This window comes from Hypanus sabinus, chromosome 8 (assembly GCF_030144855.1).
Source record: "Hypanus sabinus isolate sHypSab1 chromosome 8, sHypSab1.hap1, whole genome shotgun sequence".
In the NCBI taxonomy this organism is placed as follows: domain Eukaryota; kingdom Metazoa; phylum Chordata; class Chondrichthyes; order Myliobatiformes; family Dasyatidae; genus Hypanus; species Hypanus sabinus.
Genome location: NC_082713.1, coordinates 24,798,406 through 24,810,568, shown reverse-complemented (window position 1 = coordinate 24,810,568; position 12,163 = coordinate 24,798,406). Strand labels below are relative to the sequence as shown.

The window sequence follows — 12,163 nt, the reverse complement described above, 5'->3', positions numbered from 1 at the left end:
TCTGTATCACTTTCGCCAATCACCTTTCCAGCTCTTAGCTTCACCCCAACCCCTCCGGTCTTCTCCTATCATTTCGCATTTCCCCCTCCCCCCCCCACTACTTTCAAATCTCTTAGCATCTCTCCTTTCAGTTAGTCCTGACAAAGGGTCTCAGCCCAAAACGTCGACAGTGCTTCTCCCTATAGATGCTGCCTGATTCATTTATTGGTTGCAGGAAAAGCCTAGACAAGAGGCAGGCATGTACAAGTGTTATAATCTGGGTTCGAGTGTTTAAAATACATATGTCATTGGTTCTGCTTGCTAGTGTTACCATGCTTCCAGTGTCAACATAGCATTCCCACAAGAGCTAACTCTGACTCTAACGTTCATCTTTAGAATGTAGGAGGAAACCAGAGCACCTGGTAACTGGGAGAATGTAAAAACTCCTTACAGACAGCTGTGGGAATCGAACACCAATTTGTGACTCCTGACACTGTAATAGTACTGTGCTAACTGCTACATTACTCTGCCGCCCCATGAAATGAAGGAATGTCATTTGAAGTTTCTTTTAACTGTTCAGCTAAGGCAGATTTTTACTGCAGCAGATTCTGGCGCTTCTGACTCATAGGAATGAGATACATCAAGGTTAAATTTATTAGCAAAATATGCCTTCTAATATCAAGAGCCTTCTGTACTGGCTTTAACCATCAAAACATGGAGGAACCATCACAAGCCCCTCAACCCCAATGGCTCTGTGACTTCAGTCTCTGAGGCTGATGTGAAGGCATCCTTCAGGAAGTATCCAGCCCAGACAGGGTAAAGACCCGTGCTGATCAACTGGCTTCAGTGCTCACCAATATCTTGAACTTCTCACTTCAGCAGCCTGAGGTACCCACCTGCCTCATGTAGGTTTCAATTATACCAGTGCCGTAGAAGAATGTGGTAACCTGCTTCAGTGACCATCAACCAGTAAGAATTACATCCACAGTGATGACATGTTTTGAGAGGTTGCTGGTGCTGTCTGAGAAATGATGTGAATGACCTCCCATTTGTTTACCACCACACTAGGTCCATAGCTCTGCACTGAACCCTGGAAAATCTGGACTTGCTTCACAAACATGACCATGCGGCCAAGCATATCTCCAATGCCATGTTTAAGTTTGCTGTTGACATCGCTGACATAGGCTGAACCAAAAGTGGTGATGAATCAGCCTATAGGAGGGAGATTGAATATCTGGCTGAGTGGTGCCATAACAGAAACCTCTTACCCAATGTCAGCAAGACCAAGGAGCTGATTATTGACTTCAGGAGGAGGAAACCAGAGGTCCCTCTGCTCATCGAGGATTCAGAGGTGGAGAGGGTCATCAAATTTAATTCCTCTGTGTTATCATTTTGGAGGAATTGTCCTGGGCCCAGTGTATAAGTGCAATCATGAAGAAAGCTTAACAGCCCTTCTTCCTTAGGTGTTTGTAAAGATTTGGCATGACATCTAAAACTTTGACAAGCTTCGAGAATCAGAATCAGGTTTATTGTCACCGGCATGTGATGTGAAATTTGTTAACTTAGCAGCAGCAGTTCAATGCAATGCATAATCTAGCAGAGACAGAGAGAAAAAAAACAACATAGTAATAAATAAACAAGTAAATCAATTACGTATATTGAATAGATTATTAAAGAATGTGCAAAAACAGAAATACTGTATATTAAAAAAGTGAGATAGTGTCCAAAGCTTCAAAGTCCATTCAGGAATCGGATGGCAGAGGGGAAGAAGCTATTCCTGAATCACTGAATGTGTGCCTTCAGGCTTCTGTGTCTCCCACCTGATGGTAACAGTGAGAAAAGGGCAGGGCCTGGGCACTGGAGGTCTTTAATAATGGACACTGCCTTTCTGAGACACTGCTCTCTGAAGATGTCCTGGGTACTTTGTAGGTTAGTGCTCAAGATGGAGCTGACTAGATTTACAACCTTCTGCAGCTTCTTTCGGTCCTGTGCAGTAGCCGCCCCCCCCCCCCCCCCATACCAGACAGTGACACAGCTTGTCAGAATGCTCTCCACTGTAGAACTATAGAAGTTTCTGAGTGTATTTGTTGACATGCCAAATATCTTCAAACTCCTAATAAAGTATAGCCGCTGTCTTGCCTTCTTTATGACTACATCAATGTGTTGGGACCAGGTTAGATCCTCAGAGATCTTGACACCCAGGAACTTAAAGCTGCTCACTCTCTCCACTTCTGATCCCTCTATGAGGATTGGTATGTGTTCCTTCATCTTACCCTTCCTGAAGTCCACAATCAGCTCTTTCATCTTATTGACATTGAGTGTCAGGTTGTTGCTGCAGCACCATTCCATTACTTGGCATATCTCACTCCTGTACGCCCTCTCATCACTGCCTAAGATTCTACCAACAATGATTGAATCGTCAGCAAATTTGCAGATGGTATTTGAGCTATACCTGGCCACACAATCATGTGTATACAGAGAGTAGAGCAGTGGGCTAAGCACACACCCCTGAGGTGCAACAGTATTGATCGTCAGTGAAGAGGATATTTTATCACCAATCCGCACAGACTGTGGTCTTCCAGTTAGGAAGTTGAGGATCCAATTGCAGAGGGAGGTACAGAGGTCCAGGTTCTGCAACTTCTCAATCAGGATTGTGGGAAGGATGCTATTAAATGCTGAGCTACAGTCGATGAACAGCATCCTGATGTAGGTGTCTGTGCTATTCAGGTGATCTAAAGCCATTTGAAGAGCCATTGAGATTGTGTTTGCCGTTGACCTATTGTGATGAAAGGCAAATTGCAGTGGGTCAAGGTCCTTGCTGAGGCAGGAGTGCAGTCTAGTCATGACCAACCTCTCAAAGCATGTTCATCTGTCAATGTGAGTGCTACCGGGTGATAGTCATTAAGGCTGCCCACATTATTCTTCTTAGGCACTGGTATAATTGTTGCCTTTTTGAAGCAAGTGGGAACTTATGGCCATAGCAGTGAGAGGTTGAAACTGTCCTTGAATACTCCTGCTAGTTGGTTGGCACAGCTTTTCAGAGCCTTACCAGGTACTCCAATCAGGACCTTCTGCCTTAAAGGGTTCACTCTCTTTGAAGACAGTCTAACATTGGCCTCTGAGACAGAGATCACAGGGTCATCAGGAGCAGCAGGGATCTTCACAGTTACAGTTGTGTTCTCCCTTTCAAAGCGGGCATAGAGGTGTTGAGTTAATCTGGTAGTGAAGCAACACTGCTATTCATGCTATTGAGTTTTACTTTGTAGGAAGTAATGTCCTGCAGTCCCTGCCAGAGTTGCCATGCATCTGATATCACCTCCAACCTCATTCAAAATTGTCCCTTCGCCTTTGAAATAGCCTTCCGCAAATTATACCTGGTTTTCTTGTACAGGCCTGGGTTCCCAGAATGCCACAGATCTAGCCTTCAGCAGACAACGTATCTCCTGGTTCATCTACGGCTTTTGGTTTGGGAATGTACAGTAAGTCTTTGTAGGCAGACATTCATCCACACAGGTTTTAATGATGTCGGTAACAACTACAGCATACTCATCCAGGTTCAATGATGAATCCCTGAATACACTCCAGTCCACCAATTCAAAGCAGTCCTGTAGGTGTTCCTATGCTTTCCCTGTCCAAAGCTTCTTGGTCCTCACTACTGGTGCTGCAGTCTTCAGTCTCTGCCTATACTCAGGGAGTAGAACTACAGCCAGGTGATCAGACTTCCTGAAGTGATGGCGTGGAATAACACAGTAGGCACTCTTGATGGTGGTGTAACAATGGTCCAGTGTGTTGTTTCCTCTGGTATTTCAAGTTAGCTGTTGATGGTAATTGCTTAATGATTTTTTTAGACTGGTCTTATTAAAATCTCTCAAAATGATGGTGAAGGCGTTAGGGTGTGCTGTTTCGTGCATGTTGATCCGATAATGACCCCAGAGAACTTCTGTGGTAGGTGAAAAGGACGACACTTTACTGCTAGATATTCCAGGTCTGGTGAGCAGAATTGGGACAGCACTGATATATTTGTGCACTAAGAAGAGTTGATCATGAGGTATACTCCTCCACCTCTGCTTTTGAGAGACCGTAGATCTATTCTGATGGTATATAGTAAACCCGTCGATCTGGATCGTTGCATCCGGTATGGAGGGGGTTAATCAGGATCGGTGGAACAAAAGACACACACGGTCCTAATGTTCCTCTGATTCAGCAACCTGGCTCTGAGATCATCGATTTTATTCACCAGAGACTGCACGTTCGCCAGTAAGATCGTCGGTATAGGGAGTTTAAAGCCCCATTTCCTTAAACACACTTGTAATTCTGATCTATAATTGTGTGGTGGAGAGTATGTTGACTGGCTCTATCACAGCCTAGTGTAGAAACATCAAGGTTCAAAGGTTCAAAGGCCGAATTTAATGTCGGAGAAATGTATACAATATACATCCTGAAATGCTTTTTCTTCACAAACATCGATGAAAACAGAGAAGTGCCCCAAAGACTGAACGACAGTTAAACTTGAGAACCCCAAACCCCATCCCCGTTCCCCCCCCACGTAAGCAGCAGCAAGCAATAATCCTCCCTCTTCCCCCCCACCAGCAAAAAAAAGCGCATCGGTACCATCACTGAGCCCAAACACATGCTAAGCAATAGCAAAGACACAGGCCAAAGTTACCCCAAAGGCTTCCCATTTCATCCGACATTCAACAAACCACAGGTTCTCTCTCTCCCTGGCAAGGGAGAGGGAGGTGTCCCCCATTTTCACAGTGAGTGGCTGACATAACAACAGCCAGCTGGTTTATGATGTTAAAAGTCAGTTTTGTCGCTTTTTTCGAGCTCTGTGTCCAAAGATTGCAAAGACCTCAGGTCTTTGGGCCCACGGTAAAAGATTTTCTGGCCTCCCTGACGATACAAGAGTTCCCTGCTGTGACACCGACCCTCAATCCGCCCGTCTCCCAATCCCCGAGATCTTCGGCATGCTAAATAACGGCCAGTGGTGGAACCCCGAGAACGGGTCCCATTCCCGCAAAGAACCGAAGCCTGCGCGTAACTCCAGAACCCTGAAAAGGAAAAATATTAAAGGTGGAAATAGAGCTGGTTTTGAAGATGCAAGCAAAGGAGTTGCCATAATACAATGCCTTGTATTGAAAATTCTATAAAAATTAATGGATACTGCCTGGTCCATTGTTGTGTGAACAAAGTTACCAGTGAGAAGTAGCTGGTAGATATGAAGCAGTCTCTATTTGACAAAATGAGACACAGCAGGCATCGTATTGCGACCTCTTTTGGAGGAAGAGGCTTGACTTACCCAATGCTACACAGCATTTTATATGCCAAAGATCAAAGGACAACACCAGATTCACAATGCATCCACAATGCTTCCTTTGAACTGCACACAACCTTCACGCCTTCTGCTTCACACACACACCACAAATATCCAAATTAATCTGGATCAGCATTGTCTGGTCTTTCCATTAACTGTGATTCACGGCTCTTCGGAACCCATTGTTCAGAGCTGCATTTTAAATGTAATCCACCATCCATATTCAGATTTGAAGATTAGTGGCTGAAGTTATTTGTTATAGGTCCTAACCCCCCCCCTCCCCCACAAAATGCCCTAACACCATCACAGTTAAAGTCCTCACCATTGAACACTTCTATATGGAGCATTGTCACAAGACGGCAGCTTCCTTCATCAGGATGATGAGCTTCCATCATCCTCACCACCCAGGTCATGATCTTTTCTCACTGAGACCATCAGGAAGAAGGTACAGGAGCCCCAAGACTCACACTGCCAGGTTGAGAAATTAGCCTTCAACCATCGAGCTCTTGAATCAAAAGAGATAACTTCACTCAACTTCACTTGCTCCATCACTGAAATGTTCCCACAAACTATGGACTCACTTTCATGGACTCTTCATCTTGTGTTCTCAATATTTATTGCTTATTTGTTTGTTTATTTATTTATTATATCTTTTTTCTTTCTTTTTTGATTTATTTTCACAGTTTATTGTAGTTTGCACACTGACTTTATGCCCTGTTGGTGCAGTCTTTTGTTGATTCTATTGTGATTTATTGAGTGTGCCTGCAAGAAAATGAATCTCGGGGTTGTATATGGTGACGCATATGTCTTTCAATAATAAATTTCCCCTGACCATATATGTTACCATATTCTACATTCAGATTCATTTTCTAGTAGCTATTTACAGGAAAAAATGAAATACAGCAGAATTTGGAATAAAAACTCTAAAACAATGCAACAGGGCTTTTTTCTCCCTGTCCTGTCACAGTGTGTTAAGCAGAAAAAAGTCAGCAGCATGTCCTTTTGAAGTACCGTTCAATCATTCTCTGTCTGAAAGTACAACTTTTCAGCTGGCTGCTGTGGCCCTTCCCCAGAGAGCCAGAGGCAATGTCAACATCTCAGGCACCGTAATAAGAGGGAAGGGGAACTGGTTAGTGTGGTTATGCTATTTGACCCATTAAATCTGCTCCAGCATTTGATCTTGGCTGATTTAAAACTATATATATGTAACCATATAACAATTACAGCACAGAAACAGGCCATCTTGGCCCTTCTAGTCCATGCCGAACGCTACTCTCACCCAGTCCCACTGACCCGTACTCAGCCCATAACCCTCCATTCCTTTCTTGTCCATATACGTATCTAATTTTACTTTAAATGACAATATCGAACCTGCCTCTACCACTTCTACTGGAAGCTCGTTCCACACAGCTACCACTCTGAGTAAAGAAGTTCCCCCTCGTGTTAACCCTAAACATTTGCCCCCTAACTCTCAACTCATGTCCTCTTGTTTGAATCTCCCCTACTCTCAATGGAAAAAGCCTATCCATGTCAACTCTATCTATCCCCCTCATAATTTTAAATACCTCTATCAAGTCCCCCCTCAACCTTCTACGCCCCAAAGAATAAAGACCTAACTTGTTCAACCTTTCTCTGTAACTTTGGTGCTGAAACCCAGGTAACATTCTAGTAAATCTTCTCTGTACTCTCTCTATTTTGTTGATATCTTTCCTATAATTCGCAGAACTGTACACAATACTCCAAATTTGGCCTCACCAATGCCTTGTACAATTTTAACATTACATTCCAACTCCTATACTCAATACTCTGATTTCTAAAGGCCAGCATACCAAAAGCTTTCTTCAACACTCTATCCACATGAGATTCCACCTTCAGGGAACTATGCACCATTATTCCTAGATCACTCTGATCTACTGCATTCCTCAATGCCCTACCATTTACCATGTATGTCCTATTTTGATTATTCCTACCAAAATATAGCACCTCACACTTATCAGCATTAAACTCCATCTGCCATTTTCCCTCTCAACTTCATTTTTCTGTCTTCTTCCTGTAACCTTTGCCTCTCTGACTATCTGCCTCCGCTTTAAATGTACTCAATGTCTTGGTCTCCACGGCCGTCCATGGCAATGAATTCCAAAGATTCACCGCCCTCTGGCTAAACAAATTCCTCCTTATCTCTGTTCTACAGAGACATTCTTCTATTCTGAGGCTGTGCCCTCTGGTTCTAGATCCTTCCACCATTGGAAATAACTTCTTCACATCTGTATCCGCCCTATCTGGACTTTCAGTGTTCAGTAGGTTTCAATGAGATTCCCTCACCTCATTCTTCAAAACTCTATTAAGTACAGGCCCAGAGTCATCAAATACTCCTCATACATTAACCCTTTCATTCCTGGGATCATTCTTGTAAATCTCCTCTGGACCCTCTCAATGCTAGCCCATCGTTTCTTAGATATGGAGCCCAAAAGAATGATGGCACAGAAAGAGGCTGTTTGGCCCAGTTCACCTCTACTGATGTTTTTTGGACCCTCTCAAGTTCAAACACATCCTTCCTCCGGCAGGGTGACTAGAACTTCTTGCAGTTCTCCAAATATAGCCTTACGGCTATCTTGCACAGCAGCTGGATTTGCAAGTAAATTGGTGAGAATTTGCTGAAGTTGTCATCTGATGCGGTGTTTCTGTTTTGCATTTTACAGGTGCTCAGCTTTGCAAATCTGAGGTCGGTTAGGTGGCTGCCTTGGAAGTAAATCAGCAGAGTGAAAGTGGATGAGAGCTCCAGGCTGCCGGCAGGTTTTGTGAGCCGGGCCTCATCACTGACAAACAGTTGAACCCGAAAGGATGTGCTTCTGCTATTTTCCAGCTTCTGCTTGTGGTAGGGGCTGATTTCAAACCCCTCTGGTTTGACATTCTTGGATTAGGGCATAGAAATGTTATTTTCCTTGCAGTTAAATTCTCCTAAGCTTGCTTATAATTCCCAGTTTAAGATGGTGATGGATTGCTGACAGCAAATAAAAATACTAACTAGTATATTAATCACACGCTTTCTCAAAATAATTATCACTGCAATCAAAAGCCTGCAACTTTCCTTTCGGATTTGAACTTTTGTACTCCCTGTATGACCCGGCACTTTTGTGGTGTGATCTGAAGCCTTGAAGGTGCAGGACAGTTGTGGCATCATGCACAGGCCAAACTGAGGCATCAGGGCCCAGGCCTGAGAGTGGGGAATGAGCCACCGTTTGTCCCTGCTGGAGAGGACCTGAAGGCAATTCGAAGCAGCAGAACTGAGGCAAGGCAGAGTCGAGGCCTGTGCTTGAGAGCAAGGAACAAGTTGATGTTTGACCGATTTAAGCACTGGGCCAGACTGGAAAGGTTGCGCACAGGCCAAATCGAACCTGTGGGGCCCAGACCTGAGAGTGTACCGAATTGGCAAAGCCTACGTCTGAGGAACGACTTGCTGTTTGGCCGATGTAAGCTCCAGGCCAGATTGTAAAGGTCAGTGTGTCAGAGCTGGAGGAGATGGATGGGCTAGTGTACAACTCGGTGCTCAGCAAGATTTACTCACCTCTGCTCTGAACTGGGTCTGTGGCCTGCAACTAACAGGCTCCTGGACTGGCTGAAGTGATGACCGGATTCATGGCTGTGAACTCACTTTAGTGAACTTTAGTATGGAATGTTATTTGCTTGTGTTTGTTTCTGCATAATGGGGGTTGGGTGGCCTTTTCTAGCAGGTTCTGTTGGGTTTCTTTGACTTGCAGCTCTGCCTGTAAGGAGACAAATCTTGGGGTCTACAAATGAAAAAATGCAGGATCCAATTGTACAAGGAGGAATTGAAGCCAAGATCGTGGAACTTGTTGATTAGTTTTAAGGTTATGATGATATCAAATGCTGAGCTGTAGTTGATAAAGAACATCCTGATGTATGTACCTTTGCTGTCCAGATGCTCCAGGAATGAGCGAAGAGCCAATGAAATATCATGGGCTGAGGACCTGTTGCTTCAGCAAATTGGAGCAGATCCAAGTCATCTCTCAGGCAGGAGTCGATATGTTTCATCTCCAGTCTCTTGAAACAATTCATCATTGTGGATGGAAGTCCAGCTAGATGATAGTCATTGAGAAAGGTTACCATGGTATTCTTGGACACCAGTATGATTGAAGCCTGCTTGAAGGGTTTTCTTCAAACAAGCCTGGTTGAAGTCTCTGACAATAATTTGAAATGGTTCAGTTTGGGCTGTTTCTTGTTTGGAGATGGCAAGCAGCGTCTAGAAGCTTCCTTAGTTTTTCTGCAGTAGGTATCACGCTGCTTGAAAGTGGATATCTAGCGGCTTAATCATTATCACTAGAACGTTGTTCATCTCTGCTTTGAAGATGACCACAACTTCTTTTCCCTTGCTTTTTGTTCATTTTTGTTCTTGTAACACCTAATAAAATGGCCAGAACCACCAAGTTTTAAGCCTCATTTTCCAACAGCATGTTGATCTGGGGGTGTTGCATGTTGGGTGGTGGTGTGGAATTGGCAGTGATAGTCCCAGGAGCTTAGGCCCATTGTCTTAAAGTGGTGCTTGCTTATTGTCTCTTCCTACATGCCCAAAATTCGCCCATCAACTCTCACTAGAACGACTGCATGCTTCCAGTCACTATCCTTGTTGGAACGGTAGTTATTCCCATACCCAGTGTATTCAGAACCAATAAACTTGAAGGAAAATTGGAGTTAGAACAATAGAAGATAGTCATGAGGCGTTGGTGAACTGCCAGATATCAAGCCCGCTAGATAACAATATCTATAGAGGGTATGAAAATATGAAAAAGGGAAGTTTTGTGAGATTTTTAGTATTCAAGACACCAAAATGCATTGAAAACAGTAGAAATAAAATTGAAAGGAATTTGGAAAATTAATCAGAATCAGAATCAGGTTTATTATGTGACGTGAAATCTGTTAACTTAGCAGCAACAGTTTGATGAACTACATAATATAGAAAAAGAAAAAAAATCAATCAATTAGAGTATAGGTATATTGAATAGATTAAAAACCATGCAAAAAACAGAAATAGTGTATATTAAAATGAAGTAGTGTCCAATGGTTGAATGTCCATTTAGGAATCGGATGGCAGAGGAGAAGAAGCTGTTCCTGAAACACTGAGTGTGTGCCTTCTGGCTTCTCTACCTCCTTCCTGATGGCAACAGTGAGAAAAGGGCATGCTGATGTCACTAAACTGAGTGGAAAAGCAAATTGTACAGAGGATGTGGAGAGTCTGCAGAGGGATATAGATAGGTAAGTGAGTGGGCCAAGGTCTGGCAAATGGAATACAACGTTGGAAAATGTGAAATCATCCACTTTGGAAGGAATAATAGAAGAGCAGATTATTATTTAAATGGTGAAAGACTGCAGCATGCTGTTGTGCAGAGATACCTGGGAGTGCTTGTTCATGTACCTGTTGGCTTGCAGGTACAACAGGTTATTAAGAAGGCAAACAGAATGTTGGCCTTCATTGCTAGAGGGATTGAATTCAAGAGCTGGGAGGTCATGCTGCAACTATTCAGGGTACTGGTGAAGCCACACCTGGAGTACTGTGTGCAGATCTGGTCTCCATACTTGAGGAAGGATTTACTGGCTTTGGAGGCAGTGCAGGGGAGGTTCACCAGGTTGATTCCAGGGATTCCAAGGGGTTAACCTATGAGGAGAGATTGAGTTGCCTGGGACTATACTCTCTGGAGTTCAGAAGAATGAGAGGGGATCTCATGGAAACATACAGAAATTTGAAAGGGATAGATAAGATAGAAGTAGGAAAGTTGTTTCCATTGGTAGGTGAGACTAGAACTAGGGGACATTGCCTCAAGATTCAGGGGAGAAGATTTAGGACAGAGATGAGGAGAAACTAGTTTTCCCAGAGAATGGTGAATCTGTGGAATTCTCTGCCCAGGGAAGCAGTTGAGGCTTCCTCACTAAATATATTTAGGATACAGTTAGATAGATTTTTACATAGTAGGTGAATTAAGGGTTATGGGGAAGAGGCAGGTAGATGGAGCTGAGTTTATGGACAGATCAGCCATGATCTTATTGAATGGTGGGGCAGGCTTGATGGGCTGGATGGCCTACTCCTGCTCCTATTTCTCATGTTCTTATGCCCTGGGTGTTGGAAGTCCTTAATAATGGACACTGCCTTTCTGAGACACCACTCGCTGAAGATGTCCTGGTTACTTTGTAGGCTAGTACCCAAGATGGAGCTGATTCCTTGTATGTAAATTCCTTGTATGTGCACAGGTACTTGACGATTAAGGTCTGATTCTGATTCTGATTAAGTTTACAACCCTCTGCAGCTTTTTTCGGTCCTGTGCAGTAGCCCCCTCCCCCCATACTAGACAGTGATGCAGCCTGTCAGAATGCTCTGCATTGTACATCTATAGATGTATTTGAGTATTTTTGTTGACATACCAAATCTCTTCAAACTCCTTATGAAGTATAGTTGCTGTCTTGCCTTTTATATACCTGCGTCAATATGTTGGGACCAGGTTAGATCATCAGAGATCTTGACACCCAGGAACTTGAAACTGCTCACTCTCTCCACTTCTGATCCCTCTATGAGGATTGGTATGTGCTCCTTTGTCTTACCCTTCCTGAAGTCCACAATCAGCTCTTTCATCTTACTGACATTGAGTGCCAGGTTGTTGCTGTGACACCACTCCACTCATTGGCTTACCTCACTCCTGTACGTCCTCTCATCACCACCTGAGATGTTAACAGAATTCCTCGACCTTTGGAAAAAAAATTGCCACTAATTAGTGACTAGATTGTAAGACCTGCATGAAATAGCTCCAAAGTTAGTAAATGATTCAAGGGAGGAACTTACAGATATTCTGACAACAATGTTTC

At 43.6% G+C, this 12,163-nt stretch overlaps 1 long non-coding RNA gene across 1 annotated transcript in view; it reads left to right on the top strand.

Moving 5' to 3' along the window:
- The window catches only part of LOC132397982 (uncharacterized), a 157,709-nt gene extending 147,975 nt beyond the window's left edge, over positions 1-9,734 (top strand). The window contains exon 4 of the long non-coding RNA XR_009513501.1: positions 7,993-9,734. This is a non-coding gene — a long non-coding RNA (uncharacterized LOC132397982). The remainder of the gene's footprint in view (positions 1-7,992) is intronic.
- Positions 9,735-12,163: the final 2,429 nt, after the last annotated feature.